This window comes from Brachyhypopomus gauderio, chromosome 16 (genome assembly GCF_052324685.1).
Source record: "Brachyhypopomus gauderio isolate BG-103 chromosome 16, BGAUD_0.2, whole genome shotgun sequence".
In the NCBI taxonomy this organism is placed as follows: domain Eukaryota; kingdom Metazoa; phylum Chordata; class Actinopteri; order Gymnotiformes; family Hypopomidae; genus Brachyhypopomus; species Brachyhypopomus gauderio.
In genome coordinates this window covers 21,124,356-21,145,908 of record NC_135226.1, presented here as the reverse complement: position 1 = coordinate 21,145,908, position 21,553 = coordinate 21,124,356, and the positions used below count along the sequence as shown (strand labels likewise).

The 21,553-nt window shown below is 43.1% G+C and overlaps 2 pseudogenes; one reads left to right on the top strand and one right to left on the bottom strand.

Moving 5' to 3' along the window:
* Positions 1 to 10,738: 10,738 nt before the first annotated feature.
* On the bottom strand, positions 10,739 to 11,659 carry LOC143477422 (odorant receptor 131-2 pseudogene; annotated as a pseudogene).
* A 7,706-nt stretch (positions 11,660 to 19,365) lies between these two features.
* LOC143477421 (odorant receptor 131-2 pseudogene) lies at positions 19,366 to 21,087 on the top strand (annotated as a pseudogene).
* Positions 21,088 to 21,553: the final 466 nt, after the last annotated feature.

Genomic DNA, 21,553 nt, shown 5'->3' with positions numbered 1-21,553 from the left:
AAGGCAACCATCCATCCATTATCTGTACCTCTTAATTCCAATAGTCAGGGTCACATTGGGCAGAGGCAGGGTACACCATACACAGGTCTCCAGTCCACCACATGGCCAACACACAAACACACTCAAAGGCAATTTAGAGACCAATCAACCTAACACACATGTCTTGGGACTGTGGGAAGAAACCAGAGTACCCACAAAAACCCACACAGTCTGTTGTGTATAGTAATACACTCTGATTTAATACATATTGTTCATTAAGAGTTAACCTGTGTTGTGATTGTTCAAATGTGTTGTGATGTGTTGTGATTGATCAAATGTCAAGGTTGTAACCAATCAGTGTGTATCTGCGGAGAGTGACGTTTTGAGCTGCGCAGTGACCAGATCGAGTTGGCGGGCTTTTCTTTAGTTCTACAGCGGTTGTACAGTCAGCAAATAAAGACAAGACATTGACTCAATCTACGTGGTATTTATTGAGGTGAATACACGACAGAATTTGGCGACGAGGATGGGATTGTCTGCCTTTATGTGCGACGGATAGTTCCCCGTTTTGACTGTGCACTATACCGAAAGATATATATATAGATATAAAAAAATAATAAAATGGCGCTGTATACCAGCGAAACTGGCTTAGTCTTTGACGAGACCGTGGAGTCTTTTGAAAACTACGAGGAAAGGCTGCAGCAATTTTTACTTGCCAACAAAATCGAAGGAGATCAGAGCAGAGCTGTGTTTTTGTCAGTTGTGGGAGCAAAGACATTCGCGTTGCTCAAGGATTTGGTAGCGCCAAGCAAGGTAGGCGAAAAGAGCTTGACAGACTTGCTAAAGGTGCTGCAGGATTTTTACACACCGAAGAAGAATGTGCTAGCAGAGAGGTATGCTTTCCGTAATCGCAAGCAACATGTGGGTGAGTCGTTCGCCGAATACGTCACGGTTTTGAAGGGACTATCTCGCACCTGTGAATTTGGAGCTAACCTGGAGGACGAGCTGAGAGATCAGTTTGTGTGTGGAACTACCAGCAAGGATCTGCGCAGCAAATTGTTGCATGCTGCCAGTGATGGGGGACTGTCATGGACAAAACTGCTTGATATAACGAATCATTTTGAATGCACTGCTACGGGATTGCGGTCCGCAGCCGCCCCATTTGCGCGCGGACCATGTGGGTCTGCGGCAAAAGAAACAGAGAGAGCCAGGAGCTTCGCAGACTGAACCGAAGCGAGTGAGTCATGCCCCTGGTGAGTGTCACCGATGCCTGAGAAGAGGACATGCGCCAGCGAACTGCAGATTCAAGGATTTCCAGTGTCATGGATGTGGTAAAACCGGACATTTGGAACGTGCGTGTAAGGGAAAACACACCGAGTTTCGCAGGACCTCAAATTGCTTTCGGCAGCACTCGGCTGGCGGGTCCGCAGGCCGCAGTGCACCGCCAAGGAGCGGTTCAGACGTGAATTTTGTGGACGAGAGAGAGACACCGGATCCAAGAACCGACTCCTTCCAATCGGTTCAAATGGACAAACAGACGGATATGGAACTGTATGTGGTGAAAAATGACTGTGAGTACGTTAAACCTTACAGAGTTATGGTCCGTTGTAATGGGGTTAAGCTGTGTATGGAAGTGGATACTGGGGCTGCGATGTCGGTAATATCAGAGAGTTTGTACAGGTCGAAATTCCACAAGGTGCAGTTACAGCCATGTAATGTTAGCCTTAAAACCTACACGGATCAGCCATTAGATTTGATGGGACAATTTGCAGTAAAGGTAGAGTGTGGGAAACAACAGGTACAGTCCACTCTATTAGTTTCTCGCGGAAAAGGGCCAGCACTCATGGGTAGAAATTTGATTCGCATGCTGAACCTAGACTGGTCTAAAGTGAATCGCATAGACGATCCGTTGGAGGCATTGTGCGCGGAACACAAGTCAGTGTTTAGTGCCGAGTTAGGTTGTGTAAAAGGGGTGACTGCCACGCTCAGAGTTTCAACCGAGGCAAAACCAAAATTTTGCAAGGCTAGACCAGTCCCATATGCATTGCATGAAGCTGTCGATAAACAACTTCTTGAAATGGAAAAACAGGGTGTAATCTCCGCGGTGCAGCATAGTGAATGGGCTGCGCCAATCGTTTGTATCCCAAAACACGACGGGTCCGTACGTCTATGCGGAGACTACAAAGTGACCGTTAATCCGTGGTTGGATGTTGACCAGTATCCTCTGCCCAAAACACAAGATTTGTTTGCTACGTTGGCGGGAGGAAAGCAGTTCACTAAGTTAGATTTGAAGCAGGCGTATACGCAATTGCCACTGGCTGAAAAAAAGCAAGCCCTTCCTCACCATTAACACTCAACGTGGTTTATATGTCTGCAATAGGCTACCATACGGTGTCGCTAGTGCGCCAGCGATTTTTCAGCGCACTATGGATCAAATCCTACAGGGTCTAGATGGCGTTGTCTGCTATTTAGATGATAAATTGATTACTGGAAAAAACACACAGGAGCATTTAAGCACTCTGAAAAAGGTACTGTCGAGGTTGGAAGAATGCGGTTTACGAGTAAATAAGGAGAAATGCTCATTTTTTCAGAACAGTGTCACTTACCTTGGGCATGTCATAGATGCAGAGGGGTTGCATCCTATGAAGGACAAATTGGAAGCTATCGAGAATGCACCGGTGCCAAAAAATGTTTCTAGCTAAAAATGTTTCTAGTTTCTGTTTTCTAGCCATGCTCAATTATTATGGTAAATTTATACCAAACCTGTCAACTGAGATTAAGCCTCTAACTGAACTGTTGCACAAAGACAAAGAATGGGGCTGGTCAGAGACATGTCAATCAGCGTTTGACAGCACTAAGTAGAAACTCATGTCTGCACCAGTATTGACTCACTATGATCCCAGACTGCCAGTGATTTTAGCCTGTGATGCTTCGTCTTATGGGATAGGGGCAAGTTTACGTTGGTCACAGACCACAAACCCTTAGTGAAAATCCTAGGACCAAAAACTGGGACTCCTACTTTAGCTGCCGCTAGACTGCAACGATGGGCTTTGATTCTAGCCGCATATCAGTATGACATACAGTACAAGCCTTCTCTGCAGCATGGTAATGCCGATGCGTTATCTCGTTTACCCCTAAACATTGAGGGCCCTGAACGTAATCCAATTTTCAGGGTATCTTTTTTGGACATGGTGCCCATATCCTCAGCAGAGATCGCTAAAAACACCAGACTGGATCCTGTATTGAAGAGGGTAAAATATTTTACTTTAAACGGGTGGCCAAAACATATTACGGAGGAAGAGCTTAAACCTTATTTTGTGAGAAACACCGAACTGACAGTAGAAGATGACTGTGTGATGTGGGGGTTGCGAGTAATTATACCCGAAGTGTTACGCTCACAAATGCTAAAGGAATTGCACGCTAATCATCCAGGAATTGTCAAGATGAAAGCCTTGGCACGTAGCCATTTTTGGTGGCCATATTTGGATTCAGACATACAGGCTTGCGTCAGTACCTGTCAGTTATGTCAGCTAGGCAGAAATCAGCCGGCTAAAGCTCCTGTTTATCATTGGAACTGGCCTAACAGGCCATGGCAAAGGATCCATTTGGATTTTGCACAAAAAGGAAAGCATTATTTTCTAGTGGTTACTGACAGTTACTCTCGCTGGCCTGAGATTGCCATAATGTCTAGCACTACTGCAGATAAGACCATAGAGGTGCTAAGAGGGTATTTTGCTACTTGGGGTCTTCCTCTAGAAGTAGTTTCGGATAACGGACCCCAATTTACATCGAAAGAATTTCAAATGTTCTTGCACAACAATGGGGTAAAACATATCAAGAGTTCCGCTTATCATCCAGCTTCAAATGGAGCTGCAGAGTGTTTAGTGCAAAATTTGAAGAGAGCACTGGAGAAAGCAAACAGTGGTAGTATGAGTCTCCAACACTGCATTCATAATTTTATTTTTTGTTATAGAAGTACACCCCACTGTACCGCAGAAAAGACTCCAGCAGAGTTGTTCCTCAGACGTGAATTTAGAACCAGGTTATCTCTCATTAAACCTAGTTTTACTGAGGGTATGCAGCAGAAACAAGATGCCATGCAGAGAAAACAGGCTGGTAGTTTGAAGTATGATCGGCACTTCCTACCCAAACAAAAGGTGTTGGTTCGAAACTACAGGGGAGGGGAGAGTGTTAAGTGGCTACCAGGCAGCATAGTAAAAGTGCTGGGTCCTGTTACTTACTTGGTGAAGGTGTATGGGAAAATCTGCAAGAGGCATGTAAATCAGTTAATCAGTACAGAAATCTATACTGATGTACGAGAGGCATCGGACACTGTACTTACGTTCGATGACCCACAAGGGGCTAACCAGGTGTCATGTGACATTGTAAATACTCCAGGAATGACGGGTCTGGAAAGGTCCTCAGAGTCAGATAATCACGAAGGACCAAGAACAGAAATTGATAAAAGGGGTTCTCGCAATGTGTCCAAAAAGGAATCTGTTGTGCATGCTCAAGCCGATGAGGCCAGCTCATTAAGTGGCAGGCCAAAGCGTCAGGTAAAGCCCCCTGACAGATTGAATCTGTAGGAACAGAGGTTTGTCTTGTAAAAAAAAAAGAGTTAAAGTTAAAGAGGAAGCTGTTAAAAGGTGTTCTTTTAATGTAAGAAATGGCTTTCTGATTTTAGGGGAGGAGTGTTGTGTATAGTAATACACTCTGATTTAATACATATTGTTCATTAAGAGTTAACCTGTGTTGTGATTGTTATCAAATGTCAAGGTTGTAACCAATCAGTGTGTATCTGCGTAGAGTGACGTGTTGAGCTGCGCAGTGACCAGATCGAGTTGGCGGGCTTTTCTTTAGTTCTACAGTGGTTGTACAGTTAGTAAATAAAGACAAGACATTGACTCAATCTACGTGGTATTTATTGAGGTGAATACACAACACAGTCACAGGAAGAACAAGCAAACTCCACACAGAATGGCCAAGACCGATAATCAAACCCAGACCACCTTCCTGTGAGGCAACAGCGCTAAACACCACACCACCATGCTGCCCTTGAAAGGTGGCATGTTGTCTATATAAGTACTTCATGACAACAGAGATAAACATGCATAAAAATTTATCAATGCTTATTCCAACATTAATTGGATATTAAGGGGTAGAAACTTGAAGGCTGGTTCTTCAAGGCAGAAAGAGAGATGGCGTCAGGGATGTTGGTCTATTGAGAGGTCCATACATCTTCCATTACAGTGGCAAACACACATGTAAGTTGGTGGGCGAACACTTGCGGGAAGGTAGATGCTGCTGGATGGATGGTTCGTCCAAAGGTAACACGCAGGAGTCAGCAGGTGTGGTACAATGGACACCTTTTATTGGGCTAGGGCACCCACACAACTCTCATCACAATCCAAATAAAAACCAGAAGGTAGAACATACATGCTACAACCTAGAGCATCCACCGTGTGCGCCTATCTAACACATCTACCAGTTTTACATCACGTTTTGTGCGCATGTGCGTCTCTAAGGCACTTAAAGTGACCATCACACCACTCTGGCGCTGGTTATCCTCAATCATGAAGGTACTCCAGTAACCAAGCGAATGTGTTTGGCAAAAGTGGTCATCCAGATGTTTAGACATTTTGCCAGAAAAAAATGACAGAATTCACCAGAAAAGTGGTATATTTCGGTCTTCGGAAGAAGTTAATACAAATTCTAAAGTAGCGCATAAAGACTGGAGAGCAAGCACTCCTGTCCAAATCCAAAAGGCTCTTGATTACTCAACCAAGTGTACAGCGGGCCAGAAGGGATCCACTCATGTGGGGACAGGTGACGAGGGTTACCCCTTCCGGGTCGCAGGAGGCGAGGGTGACCCCTTCTGGGCTGTGGGAGCAGGAGGTGAGGGTGACTCCTTCCTGGTCGGGGGAGCAGGAGGCGAGGGTGACCTCTTCCAGGTTGTGGGAGCAGGAGCTGAGGAGGCGCCCGGAGGTGCGGAAGACAACTGGGAGTCGCTCGAGTACAATGCGGCCGATGGAGAGCCGCTTGGGGATGCTGGAGAGCATGGGGGCCAGCAGGGAGACGCTGGAGAGCATGGCGGCTGGTAGGGAGACGCAGGCCCCTTCTCCTACCCACATAGCTGATGGGGTCGGCCTGTCGGGCCTTGAATTTTTGGCGGTGGTGTCTATACCCCCGCCCCCCCCAAAAAAAAATTTATTTGGAGGCATTGGCTACTTGGTGAGCTGTTAATAGCTTTTGTCATTTCTCTGCCACTGTGCGATTAGGTAAGTGCCAGATAAGAAACAGCTATTGTAATTATATCTGGTAACTCTCTCTGCTGTGTTTCTTTATGGTCGGTCATTCTATAATAGCATATAAACTCTCACGCATTGAGCGTGAGACACACGCATTTGACCGTTTTCACACACTCACGCCACACTTCCGATATCTCACGGCGGAAAAAAAAATCCAGTTTATTTACCTCTGATCCACATCTATGATTCAATGAGTTACTAGTTCGCTCTGGCGCCAACCACCGGCGATCGATAGATCGCGATATAAGTTGGCAACCCTGTAATGGTTAGTATCAGGCGATTGATACGCAAACACGGGAGATTAAGAAGTTTATTGAACAACTAAGCAGATGACCAAACAGACGTAAAACCAGGCATGGAAAACACACACAACATGATAACTAACAGAGTTGACACAGTGAGTAAGAAAACACGACTAAGAACCAAAGGAATTAACTAACGATGACACACTCAGTTACTATGAATCACAGTAAGGAAGATTACAACAAGGGCAGGGTTACTAAAGAATTAACACGTGCCCAAAACCAACTACCAGGATACAGAAATACTGGGAGGACTTGGAAATAAACATAAGCATACCTGAGCTAGTAGAATCCATGGCAATGCAATATGTACCAACGCAGCATAGAATAACCATGAATATGGAGAACATAAATGCAACAGTGCAGAGAAACAGGGAGCAAATTACAAACAATGACCAACACCAGACCAGGAAAACACAGGGAATATAAATACTAGTGGTGGGCCATTATCGCAGTTCAATAATGTGATACTCTTAGCGGGCGATATAAAAAATATCGCCATTAAACTATTCTTAAAGTTGGGTTGGGAACTGGGTCAAAATAGGTAAGCAAACTATGATGACTTTCACCTTGATAGTTTAGCTCGGGTGCATTCCTAACCAAATTGCACAGTAGGGGGCGAGAACGAGTTTTCAAACCTGTGAATTACCACCCACAACAAATCGCACGTGTGCTTACATGGATGCAGCCACGAAGCCGCCAGGTTTGCCGCCAGCAATTATTTTTTTAAGAAGCTTCCTAATGGAGACATTGACAAGACTAAAGTTGTTTGCACCTTATGCAACACGGAATTAGTTTATTGTAGGAGTTCTACCAGTCTGAAGTACCATTTAAACACAAAGCACACGTTTGCTAATGTTGCTGACGCTGGGTCAAGCACTGATGCAGCCCAGGAGAAGAGTCACCGCCGCCAAAAACAGGTTAAATGTACTAAATGTTGGCTTACATTTCAAATCTCATGTTTAGCTGAATAAACATGTTATCACCCCCTTTTAATGTACAGTATGTAGGCTTACAAATTCCTGTTTGACTGAATATGCCCTCTTAAAGTATGTAGGCTTACAATACTATTGTCATGTTTAACTGAATAAACTGTTGAACACGATTAGCCTACATTTTATTGAGCATGTTTTTTTCTTCAAGTATCAAAGTAGAACAGCTTCCTCAAGCAGTCATTGATGAATTTTGGAAACAGGAGATGAGCCCCTGCAGGGGCGGAGCTAGACGTTTTTTCAAGGGGTGGCCAAAGGGTGACCAAGGCTTTATCAGAGGGGTCCATATACAAATGATGAACGAAAGAAAACATATTTTCTCTTAAAATTACCATTTCCAGTGGGGTGGCAGTAGGGGTAGCAAGGGCTCTGCTCCGCCACTGAGCCCCTGGTCTAATGCACCCTCTGTATTAAGAAACCCTATCTCAAAAACTGACTTTTAGTCATTACTTGGGTAGCACGCATATTCTGAATGAGCCGTTTTAATCTAGATTAATTTCAAGATTTCAGTGAGATTAATCTAGATTAAAAAAAATATCTATGCCCACCCCTAATAAATACACAAAAACAACAGGAACTAACTAGACACTAACTAGGTGGAATCGGAGACGACTGGGTGTGACAGAGACAAAGAACCATGGAAACAGGGTGGGACAAACAGACATGAAAAACACTGACACACAGAACAGGGCGACAGGGAGTGACAGCCAGTAGAGGGGGCAGAAAATTTTTGAAAATAAAAGCAGCACTCCATCCATGCCGTATTTTCATGACATAAATTTCACTGGTGACTTCTGTGTGTGTTGATCTGTGTCACTTGTGTTATTCTGCAATTTTGACTTCTTGTGGTCAGTGTTTTTAAATGTGTGTGTTTTGTCTGCGTTCTTTGTCAGTCTTTGTGTTGCCATTGTGTTGTTTGTTTGGTACTTTACGCTTCTGCATGAGAGTACGCCTGGTTTTTCTTTCTTTTAAACAGTTGTATTTCCGTTTTAGACTAACCTCTTTGAAACTCTAATGGTTTACTTTGGCATTTTTAGCACTTTAAACTGCTACCATCTCTGTCGTCAGTGCTGCTGTCAGTCCTGTCCGTGTCTTCTGTTTAACCTTGTCTAGATCAGTTCCCCAGTCAGTCCTGTTCGTCTTCTGTAGTTCCTCAGCTTATAGTGTCTGTTTCTCCTTTCTTGCTTTTGGCTCAGGTGTTTCTAGTTTGTGTCTTGATTTGTTTGGTTCTTGTACTCCCTGTGTTCCTGTCTCTCTTTGTAAATCAATGTGTTATACTCCTGTAGATTCTCTGTGGGTAGTGATCGTGTTAGTAATCCCTGGTGTATTGTATTCCTGGTCTGTGAGTTATCCTGTCTCGTTATTGGTTTGTTGTTTTGTTGTTCTTTGTTTGAATTAGTTGTGTCTCTCCTCAGCTATCCTCAGTGTTCGCCTCTTAGCTCCCCATCGTTACGCAAATATTTCTGTTTTGCCTTGGAACATATCTACTCTGGTCCTGTTCTCCACGGATGGACTATGGCTCCTTTAGTAAATGTCCGCTCAACTCCATAGTTTTTCTTTTCGCTCTCAGCTGGATTCTGCTGTGACATATATGAAATGCAATGTCACTCTGCATTACATGCCATCCATGAAATATTCATGATCACACAGGCATAGATTCATGGAGCACCGCTCTTCAGAATCTGCTATCCTGGTTATCTGGACTGACAAACTGCAAAAAATTGCCCCCCCCCCCTTTCATGTACCCAATGGATAAACCTTAGTGATCTTCGTATTCTACAACAAAGTGACTTCCAGCCAATCAAATGTGATGGTCTCTCCAACAAATGTAATTTTGCATTACTCCTTTTGTAATGACATCATTGTCCGGAATACATTCAGCATGTGAACACATTCATTCTTTTTTACTGACACCTGGCAAGAACCTGGGGATTTCTTCCATCTTAATCTTTTGACACTTGGTGGTTATAACTATAGGGGCCCAGGGGAAAGGTGGTGGTCTAGCCATTGTTTACAACAGCGCTTTTAGTGTTAGTCATCATGATAGCTTTGGTGATGTAAAGTAATTTAAGTTCATGGCACTTACAGTTGCATTGTCCCCACCAGTAATATTTTTACTGATCTATCAGCCACCTACAACCCTCACTGATAATTTTATATCTGAGTTCAATGAGATTCTCAGTTCTACATGTTCAGCATTGATTCCAGCATTGATTGAACTTGGGGACTTTAACATCCATATGGACACAGTTTGTTCATTGTCATTGTTCTTAAACTGTATGTCTATCTGTCTTTGAACCTTTTATGAACCTTTTCAATCAAGTTTTTGTACTTTGCACAGTACCGAGACTACATTGTTCATGTGCTATCTCCAATATATCACATTTTGTTTCCCTTGTTAGACAAATCCAGCAGATTCAGTTACTCGAGGTGTGCCTTGGTTCACATCTCTTCATTATTTATATGTTGCCCCTTGGTCAAATCATTTGCAAACATAGCCTACACTTTCACTGTTATGTGGATGGCACGCATAATAACCAGTACACCAGTAATCATAACATTGAAACATTGTTAGGCAGATGTGCATTTTGCATGGTTACGTCAGCACTAAAGAAGTACCCAAATATGCTAGAATCAGTCATAAGTCATAAGTTCAAATCATACATGACATGTCAGCTGGGGTGAAGCTTCATGTTCCAAAAAGCATCAAATGAAATACCTTGTGGTAAAGACGTGTGTTTAATGTGGATTAGCCAAACAGGTTTGGAACAGGTGAGGGAGTTTCAAACAAGTGACATTCTGAACATTTCATACAAAAATAGAATGTTTGTTGATTCATAATCTATAAATTAATCTGTACTCCAGTAATTCCAATATTTAAATCAGGAAAATTATGTTCTGGTGATTTCTCTAATAATTACACACAAAACACATAGAATGTCATAGAATGTGAATTGAATAAAACCCAGTTTCATCTTAGCCAATAACCAGAGAATAATAATAATTTAAACATCCATGCCAAACATGATGATCTAAAACACTGATATAATTATTACATGATATAGTGTAATTAAATCACTCTTATAAACACTGATGTACTGATTCCCATTGTTGAGAAATTAAAGCACACTGGAAAATTTTGAAAAATGCACAAATTTTAAGTGTTTTGTGTTTGGTTGGGACTTATTTTAAAGTGATCAACTTTGAACAATGTTGAGTAAAGACTGTCAAGACCACACATAGCATGTTGTTTTAAAACATGGAAAAACCTTTCATCTCTGAGTCCATAAATTAATGGACTTAGACAACGTGGTGCAATTATGAAGATAATAAAGTTGGCATATCTTAAATAAACATAAGCCATTACATCTATTTTTAAAACTACCATTTGTACATAAGGGTTTAAAAACTGCATTATACATAGAAACAGCTGAAATGCATGCAGGACCACAGTTCTGAGACTCCTGTGGGTTAATTTTTTATTCTCAGATGAGGCAGCTCTGGCTGCAATCATTATCTTAACGTAGGTAAAGGCAACGATGATGATCATAATGAGAAAAAAGAGCTGAAAAATGGTTGAACGTGCTTGTGCCTGCCAGTCTTTCTCTAACATTACCTCCACAGTGCACACAGCATAGTAGGACAGAAACCCAGGAGGCGCCACAGACAGATAGGCTATTAAAGTAAACAGTGGAATTATGGAACTGATGCCCCATATTGTAAGAAGTCCGAGGACTCTGGTCCTGCTGGTGGAGATGTCAGCATGCCTTAAAGGCATGCATATAGCAACGTAGCGCTCCAGACACATTGCCACCAGAGTCAGTGGAGTACAAATTGTGAGATTACTTGCAACTGTACACATAATTACACAAGGAATTATGTGGATAGGGTAAAGAGGGCTACTCAAAATTGACATTGTGTCAGTCAACACCATTAAAACAGAGTCTACAAATAAGGTTTGTGCAAACAAAATGTAACGAGTATCTTCCTTGAACACCTCCTTCTTCAGAAACGTGTAAATCATCAAACAGTTCACATAGAGAAAGATGCCCACCAGTATTTGCAACAGAATATTCATAAATACAGACAAATCAGATTGGATTTTTAAGCTGCTGTTAAAATTTGAGCTCTGCATTTCTGCAACAAGGAAATACAAAGATAAAATAATCAAGAGGAAATAATACACCTGACCACGCAGTCTCACTGAAGACGGCACTCACAAATTCATATGGGTTTCACTGGAAAACTGGATAGCAAGAAAAGAAAAGAGAAAAACGGAGTGGTTATGAATTGTCATTTTAATGTATTTATACTGTTATAGAGGTACTATGTTGAAGAGGTGGAGCTAACAGAACTCCACTGTGCTTTAAAAATAGTTTGTAGACTGACAGGACTATTCAATTGTGTTTACACAACATTTTGCTAGAATGAATAATTTTGTGAAAACAAAATTTTTTTTTAAATTACGAATGAGAATAAGATGTAGAAGTGTTAAGTCTATATAAGCGCTTCATGACAACTGAGTTAAACATATATGAACATTTCTCAATGCTTTTTCCATCAATAATTGGAAAAAATATGGGCAGAAAAAAAAACTTAAGGGAAGGCTCTTCAGGACAAACAGAGAGATGGGGTCAGCAATGTCGGTTGTTGATCCTTTGAGATTTGCCACTCTGGTGCCGGTTAGCCTATCATAAAGGTTCATAGATTATGAGATTTAATTTAAGTGTATGAAGTGATTTATTTGTTTGATTTTCACCTTACTTTCTGTGGGCGACAAAACTTTTGTCTTGCCAAAATCTGACCTTTCTGTCAGATTAAATGATCAATATTTCTGCAGTAAAGCAAATTTATTTTCGTAAATTAAATCTCATTTGGGAGGGTTTCAGCTTTCATATGAGTCATTTCTAAAACCAATCGACGAATTTAAAGTCAGGTTATAAGCTTTTGTTTCCACAACATGGATAAGCGACAGAACTTGTGCCAGGGACGGTAAGCTTCTGGAACCATCCATTGTGGCAGGAGTCACTGAAAATCTACGGCACCATAAACAGCTTGCTAAATTCTACTACGACAGGTCTGCTCGTGACTTGCCAGAGCTGGAAATTGGAGAGACTGTTAGGATGAAACCACTGCCTGGGGAAGGCTGTGGTCGTTGGAAGGTGGACACCTGTCTTCGCAAAGTGGCACCATGTTCTTATCTGGTGGACATTGGTGGCTACATTTTCTGCCGCAATAGAGTGGATCTCAGAGTAGCTAAACCGAATGCTCACAGATCACACGTGATCAATGAATTGAACCCCGAGGGTCACCAAAAGTCAAGTAAATTACTTAACAGAGTTGCATCCAGATTTTTGTGCCACCACCGATGACCACCGTACTGGTCCCGGACTTGCTGCTGCTGGTCACCACCACATCTGTCCCTGGGGCTGCACCCTCAGATTCCCCGCAACACCTTCACTGTGGCACCTCCAGGCTGTTTGTTGTTTGTCACTTAGGTGTACCAAGGAAAAAAGGCTCCCTTTATCCTGTGGATATCTCTTCTCTTTCACCTGTGTTTTAAACCTTTGAGTTTTGACCTCTCGTTGTTGGTCTTTGCTTGTGTGGTTCAAGATGGCGTCGAGTATGGCTGCCGTGTTGCGAGCTCCCATTTACTTTTGCACTTTCTCATTGTTTTTGTGTTTAACTTTCACTCTTTTTGCACTAAATGCATCTGGTCTCATTACCTACGATCGACAAACACTTCTGAGTATCAGATCAACAATCACTCACCGAATGCCAGACCCTGAGTTCAACGCCGATCCCTCGTTTGTTTACTACGGAGAGGCTCCATTCATCTGGGTCGCCCGGCCATGCAACCAACGGAGACGCCGGAAAAGAGGCAAGAGAGCCGGCGTGGTTGTCAGATTTAGACGACGTGCTCACCGGCAGCCTCTTCCCTCCATACAACTGGCCAACATGCAGTCCTTGGAAAACAAGCTATGCGAACTCCAAGCACGGGTCGCCTACAAACAAGAGATCCGAGACTGCAGCGTTATCTGCCTCACAGAAACATGGCTATCCAAAGAGGTCCCGGACAATGCCATCGAACCCGCGGGGTTCTCTCTGCACCACGCCGACAGAACCAAATAACTCTCTGGGAAAGGCAAAGGAGGAGGTGTATGTTTTCTGAATAACAACGCTTGATGTGATCGGAGGAATGCACTTCATGAAGTCCTTCTGCTCGCCGGATTTGGAATATCTCATCATGTTTTGCCGACCGGCGTGGTTGCCGCGTGAGATAATGGGTCTGTGTCTGGCCACGGTGTACATCTGCCCGCAGGCGAACTCAGATCTCGCGCTTGGGAAGGTACACGAGGCTATCAGCAAGCAGATGACCGTGCGCCCGGAGGCTGCACTTATTGTCGCGGGGGACTTTAATTGGAATAACCTGAGAACTTTCTGCCCATCCTTATTCCAGCAGGTAACATGTTTCACTCTGAGAGACCGAACTCTAGTCCATGTTTACTCAAACATCAGGAACTCTTATAAATCCCTCCCCCGACCCCCGTTCGGCAAATCGTATTACTCCTCCATCGGCTCCTGCCCACCTATAGGCAGAGATTGAAACGAGGGCCGGTCACTACCAGGGAGGTGAGCCGCTGGTCTGACCGATCAGACACTATACTGCAAGACTGTTTCGAGCATGTGGATTGGGAAATGTTCCGTGATTCATCAAGCAGTGTTGACGAGTACACAGACACAGTCACCACCTTCATACGCAAGTGTGTGGATGATGTAGTGCCCTGCAGACAAGTCCGCATATTCCCCAATCAGAAGCCCTGGCTAAACTGTGAAGTCCACTCCGTCCTTAGCGCACGCATCGCTGCTTTCAGATCTGGAAATACGCGAGAATACAAGAAAACCAACTATGCTCTGCGTAAATCCATCAGAGCAGCTAAATGGGTGTACAGGGAGAAAGTGGAAGCACAGTTTAACACAACCAATACACGGAGTTTATGGCGGGGACTCAACACAATCGCGGACTATAAATCTACCTCTCATACCCTGCCCAGTACCAGCAATGATTTGCCGGATGAGCTAAACCGCTTCTATGCTCGTTTTGATAGTAACCTCGCTGCCCCGCTGGAGAGCGCCCCGCCCACCGTTGATCCCGACCCCCCCCCCCCCGTCTGTGTAGCTGATGTGCACAGAGCCTTCAAGTGGGAGGACCCGCGCAAGGCAGCAGAACCAGACGGCATACCAGGGAGAGTGCTGAAAGCCTGCTACAGGGAATTAACGGGTGTTTACGCAGACATCTACAACACCTCACTGTCTCTCTCTATCGTGCCAGCTAGCTTCAAACTAGCCACCATTGTGCCAGTCCCAAAGACAGCCAACATTACCTGTCTGAATGACTGGTGACCTGTTGCCCTGACCTCCATCGTAAGCAAATGCTTTGAGAAGCTGGTCAAGGACATCATCTGTTCCTCTCTGCCTGCCACCCTGGACCCTCTGCAATTAGCATATAGGCGAAATAGATCCAACGACGATACAATCGCGCTGACACTACACACTGCCCTCTTCCACCTGGACAAGAAGAACACATATGTGAGAATGCTGTTTGTAGAATACAGTTCAGCATTCAATACAATCGTTCCTTCGAAACTCAACGCCAAACTCCGGGATCTGGGTCTGAACAGCACACTGTGCAGTTGGATCCTGAACTTCCTGACGGACTGCTGGCAGGTGGTAAGTATGGGCAGCATCACATCCTCCTCTCTGACCCTCAACATCGGAGTCCCCCAGGGTTGTGTGCTCAGCCCGCTCTTGTACTCTCTGTACACCCACCACTGCACTGCTAGACACAGCTCCAATGCCATCATAAAGTTTGCTGACGACACAACAGTTGTGGGCCTGATCTCCAATAATGATGAGTCAGCCTACAGGGAGGAGGTAAAAATCCTGGAAGAATGGTGCTGGGAGAATAACCTCTCTCTAAATGTTAGTAAGACCAAGGAGCTCATTGTGGACTTCAGGAGGCGGGAGAGAGTACACCCATTGATTTACATCAATGGGACTGCGGTAGAGAGGGTCAGCAGCTTTAAGTTTCTGGGTGTTAACATCAGCGAGGACCTGACATGGGCAGTGCCTCCACACAGATAGTGAAGAAGACCTCTACTTCCTCAGAAGGCTGAGGAGGTTTGTTCTGAACCCCAGCATCCTCAAGACCTTCTACACCTGCACTGTGGAAAGCATCCTGACGGGCAGCATTATCATCTGGTATGGGAACTGCACTGTTCTTGAGAGGAAATCTCTGCAGAGAATAGTGCGAACAGCACAGTCCATCACCGGGGTTCAGCTCCCTAACCTGCTGGACTTATACACCAGCCGCTGCCCGAGGAAGACCAGAAGGATCGTGAAGGATGCCTCCCATCCTAGCCACTGTCTGTTCTCTCAGGTGCCGAGTGGTAGGAGGCTCAGAAGCTTTAAAGCCAGAACCAGTCGGCTCAGAGACAGCTTCTTCCCCCATGCGACCAGGCTACTGAACAGCCAGTAATCTCAGCTCTAACCAACCCACACCCTCCATTACATGAATGAACACCACAGTACATCTGCACTTTATTTCACACCGCACCTTGCATAGCTGGACTATTGGACTTAATCATACCAACCCAAGACAATACTCTAACCCTGCGCTCCCATATACTTACTCCATACCTTAACTCACTGTGACCACTGGCACATCTATACAGCATTATAATATCCATAGCCTGTTTTACATTCATCTCCATTCCCTGTGCAATATCATATATATATTTATCAAAAACTTAGAACAATACTTATTTTATTTTTATGACTACAGAGTAAGTTTTTAATGTACATACACTAGCTTAATTGTTTGTAATTTATACATATTATTGTAAATATTGTCGCTGCAAATTGTGGAACTCGCACACAAGTTTTTCACTCACCGGTGTACCTGTACTCTGGATATGTGAGAATAAATCTGATTTGATTTGTTTTTTTGTGTTCATGTGTCATGGTGTATACATTTGTGTTTGCGTGTCCCCTCCTTTGCTCACCGTGACATTCTATTTATTGAATTTTTCATTGTTAATTGAACTGAAGTGGGTAAGTTTCTCCTTCGTAGAGTGGCTGAGAGGGGCAGGACACATTTACCATTTAAAATATATTGGTTTTACGAAAACAAAATTACAAAAGAACAAAGAAAGAAATTTACAAGATTGATTTCATTTACCATACACACTCGATAGGCAGATGCAATTGCTAGCTCTGGCAAACTGGCTAGCTCTGAATCAACGATGGCCTATTGTGAAGGTTGTGCAGGTTCTTGGCTCTATTCAGATTCTTTTACTTGAGTCATCTTTGACTTTAGCATGTTTTTCAACTTTGTTGTAATTGCAATATTCAATGCCATGCACAGGTCCGACTGCTAACCTAGCTAGTAACTGGCTCAATATTCAAGTTTGCTCACTCACCAAAGAGTCTGGTTGCTTGTGTGTTTTATTTTCTCTTGTGACTCAAAGAATCACACATCCATATGCAAACTGTCACGATACAGTGGGCCCCCTACTGGTCGCCCCCATCCACAGCAGCAGTTGTCTTGTTGTTGCATTGTGTTCATCCCTCAGGTGGGCGGGGCCTATGATCCTCATCACCTGAGGGTCATTTGTTTGTCTATATATGTCTTGTCTTTGTACCAGTTCACTGCTGGTCATTGTATCCTTCATTTGGATCTTGTCATGGGTTTTTGGTTTGCACACTTTCTTCATTAAAACCCCCTTTTCCCTGAGACTTGACGTGATCGCTTTCATTTTATTTCGCACTCCCTGTCTGTCACAGAATGACCAGCCCCCCGTCGGAAGCCGCCAGTCTCCTTTACTTTCTCCGTCGTTTGTGGTCATGTCTCGTGGTGTTTGTATGCGTGTTATAGATTTGTTTGTCTGCGCGTTAATTGTTATGTATGTGAACCCAAGTGCGCTGCTCGCATGCGCTTAGTGTTGTGCGTGTGTGTGATGCGAGTGCCCTTCTTTGTCACCTCGCTCTCCGTGATGTGTGGTGAGCCACTGCGAGCTAGAGTGGCACGTTGTCATGCGTGGACCTAGCACGTGTGGGTCCTATCCGTTTGTTGTTTGTATTGTCTTATGCATGTTTGCTTTGTCCTAGTGATTTGTTGTGTGTAATTCCCCAGCTGTACCTCCCCCTTACATGTGTTTTGGGGGGGGGGGGGGGGGGGGGGGCAGTAGAGGTCCTGTGCCAAGGAGAGTGGTATGGTGGGCGCAGCTCCCATGGAAGCCCTGACCAGGGCTTTGAGGGTGTTCTCCGGAGCCGGTAGGGGTGACCGACTGGGGCGTAGTCATACCTGTCAAGTGTCCCGTTTTGGCCAGGAAAGTCCCGTATTTTACTGCTCTGTCCCGGCGTCATCCTGTATTTTTATTTTCCCGTATTTTTCCCGTATTTTCAGTTTTCAATTTTTTTTTTAAGCATGTGCCGCTCCAAACAGAATTCTGTCACTAGCCTCGTGAGTGAAAACTCTCATTTTTTTAGTCACATTTGTAGTTCAAAACACATTTGGGGTGTTTTTTCTTCACTTTTTGCCACTCCAAAGATGTTTTTGTCTCCCCTACAGCCTCGATTGCAGCTATATGCAAATAACCGATTATGCAAATTAGGTGATGACGCCATACACGGGAAATGTCCCGTATTTTTTAATACAAAACTTGACAGGTATGGGCATAGTTCTCATCGTGTTGATGGCCCAGTTGGTCTGTGGCCCTGCCCAATAAGGGGAGCTAATCTGTGTATGTTTCTGTGCTGCAGCTCCAGGACCACAGGGAGCAGGTCCCTGCCTTGCCCCCACCCTCCCGCCCCTTTGTTTTGTGTGCTGCTGCTGTGTGCCGCACAGCCGGTGGAGGGGAGTGCAGTTTGGTGGGGGGGGGGGGGGGGGGGGGGGGGGGGGGGTGTCACAGTACAATGTGCCACAGTAAGTCACAGTACAATGTGCCCCCTACTGGTCACCCCTGTATACAACGTTAGTTGTATAACCTTCCTTTTCCCTGATACGTTTCGTGATTGCTTCCATTTTATTTCGCACTCTCTGCCCGTCACACAAACATGAATAATGCCTGGAGCTAACACATTTCACGGTTATTAAGACTAGGAAAGACCGTACAGTGGACGAAAAGGGCCATACACAGTTAACATTTTAATTTTTTTATGATTTCAGAAACAAATTGACAAAGAACAAAGTAAGAAATTTACAACATTGCAAGATTTTTAGTAGGATGTAGTAGGCTACCAAACAAATTTATATATGGCAGATTGGACGGAAAGTCTAAACACAATACACAGGAAGTGCTTGTTTCAATCAAACTAGTGGAGTTTTGTAGAACTCATTTTAGCCAGTTGGCATGCTTTTGTTTTTCTTCTTCTAATTTTATGAATATAATATAGATTTTTCACAACATAAATTACTAATGTTAGAAACAGGCTGTGTAAGCAGAACAGAGTCTGTCAAACTCCAAACTATGTTTGTAAGCACAGTGGAGTTCTGTTAACTCCTCCTCTTCAACAGAGCACCTCCAGAACAGTATAAATACATTAGACTAGTAAACATTAACAGCTTGTTTTGTCTACACTCTATCTGTTGTTTTTCTCTCTTCAATTGGTGTCCAGTTTTCCAGTGAGGTTTATATCCATGTTTGAGGGCTTTCTTGAGTGATACTGACTTGTCAGGCACATTATTTTTCTTCAATAATATTGTATGTCATTTTTGCAGAAATGCAGACCTCTGGTGTTAACAGCAGCTTAAACAATTATATGCCCTATGATGTATCGAGAGTATTTATGCAGAAGGTGATGGTCTTGCAAATACTGGTGGGCATCTTTCTCTATGTGAACTGTTTGATGATTTACACATTTCTGAAGAAGGAGGTGTTCAGGGAAGATACTCGTTACATTTTGTTTGCACAAACCTTATTTGTAGACTCTGTTTTAATGGTGTTGAGTGATGCAATGTTAGTTTTAAATAATTATTTGTACTCTATCCATATAATTCTTTGTTTAATTCTGTGTACAATTTCATCTAATCTCACAATTTGTACTCCACTGACTCTAGTGGCAATGTGTCTGGAGCGCTATGTTGCTATATGCATGCCTTTAAGACACGCTGACATCTCCACCAGCAGGACCAGATTCCTTGGACTTCTTACAATATGGGGCATCAGTTCCATAATTCCACTGTTTACTTTAATAGCCTATCTGTCTGTGGCGCCTCCTGGGTATCTGTCCTACTATGCGGTGTGTGGTCTGGAGTCATTGTTACAGAAAGACTGGCAGACACAAGCACGTTCAACCATTTTTCAGCTCTTTTTTCTCATTATGATCATCATCATTGCCTTTACCTACGTTAAGATAATGATTGCAGCCAGAGCTGCCTCATCTGAGAATAAAAAATCAACCCACAGGAGTCTCAGAACTGTGGTACTGCATGCATTTCAGCTGTTTCTATGTTTAGTGCAGTTCTTGAACCCTTATGTAGAAATAGTAGTTTTAAAAATAGATTTTTTGACATATACTCATTTAAAATATGCCAACTTTATTATCTTCATAATTGCACCACGTTGTCTAAGTCCATTAATTTATGGACTCCGAGATAAAAAGTTTTTCCATGTTTTAAAATTTCATGCTATGTGTGGTCGTGATGTTTTTTTCTCAACATTGTTCAAATTCAGTCAGTGGAAAATAAGTCCCAACCAAATGAAAAATACTTAAAATTACTAGTTTTATTAAATTCACATTCTTTGCTTGTCTGCTCCTGTTTTGTTTATAGTTTATAAATAATTATTTAAAAATTTCATTTTTAACAGGGAGTTAGTGCAAGTAATACTCTGTTTGATTTATATTGTGATTTATGTTCTTTTTGTAAAATGTGTGAACAAAACTGAAATTCAGTGAAGTGTGTGTATCCATGAATTATTTTATGATGCATCTGTTTTTGGTCTTCGATAATTTAGTACATGAGGGTTTGCTAGGATGAGATTTTGTAATGGGTTTCGTTATTTCCAAGGCCCTGTTACGCTTCCTGTGATCCTTATTTGATAGGACATTCACACTCAGCTATCATTAACTGGGTTTGTTCATTCAGTTATCGATTGTGGTAGTAACAAATATATTCTTCCAGTGAAACAGGTTGAATAAATGAGGAACACACAGAGAAAATGTGCAGTGTTTGTCCCGAGGTTGCTTCTGACTTTATTAAACAATGCAAATGCAATTCTGTTCATACCTGTAATAAACTACTCATACGTAATCCACTTTACATTCACCCCTAAATAACATTAATACTTATACTGTCAAAATGTCACATTTACATGGTCACCCAATAGAATGAAAGGGTACTTCAGTCGTTCCCTGCATTTTTTAATTAGCTGTTACTTCTTGTGGTGTGCCCCCACTTTTGTAGATGAGAATATTTTGCCAGCAGTGCCCAAACCTGCATAGCCGATTTGCCTTGCCGCGACCACCCTGCAATAGCTCCGTGCCTCCCCACTTTGGGAACCACTACACTACTTTGACTAAACTATGCAGTCTTAACTTTAAATAAGTTTAGCTGCCTGGCAAACCACTATATTTAAAACATTCATACTGCACAGCAGAGGTGGGTAGGAACGCGTTACATTTACTCCGTTACATTTACTCAAGTAGCTTTTTGGACAAAAATGTACTTGTGAGAGTTAATATGAACGACTTTTACTTTTACTTGAGTAAATATGTGGTGAGAAAAACGTGACTTTTACTCCGTTACAATCGGATTTGCGCCGCGCGCTACCGTTACTTTCGTTTTGTAAATAATTCATCTTTTCAGTGAGAAGACTGACCAACGTCTCATCACCCAAGTATGAGTATGAGTGACCAATCAAATGAAGCCGGTCAATCACGTGATCACATACGCTCACTTTTAGTGAGA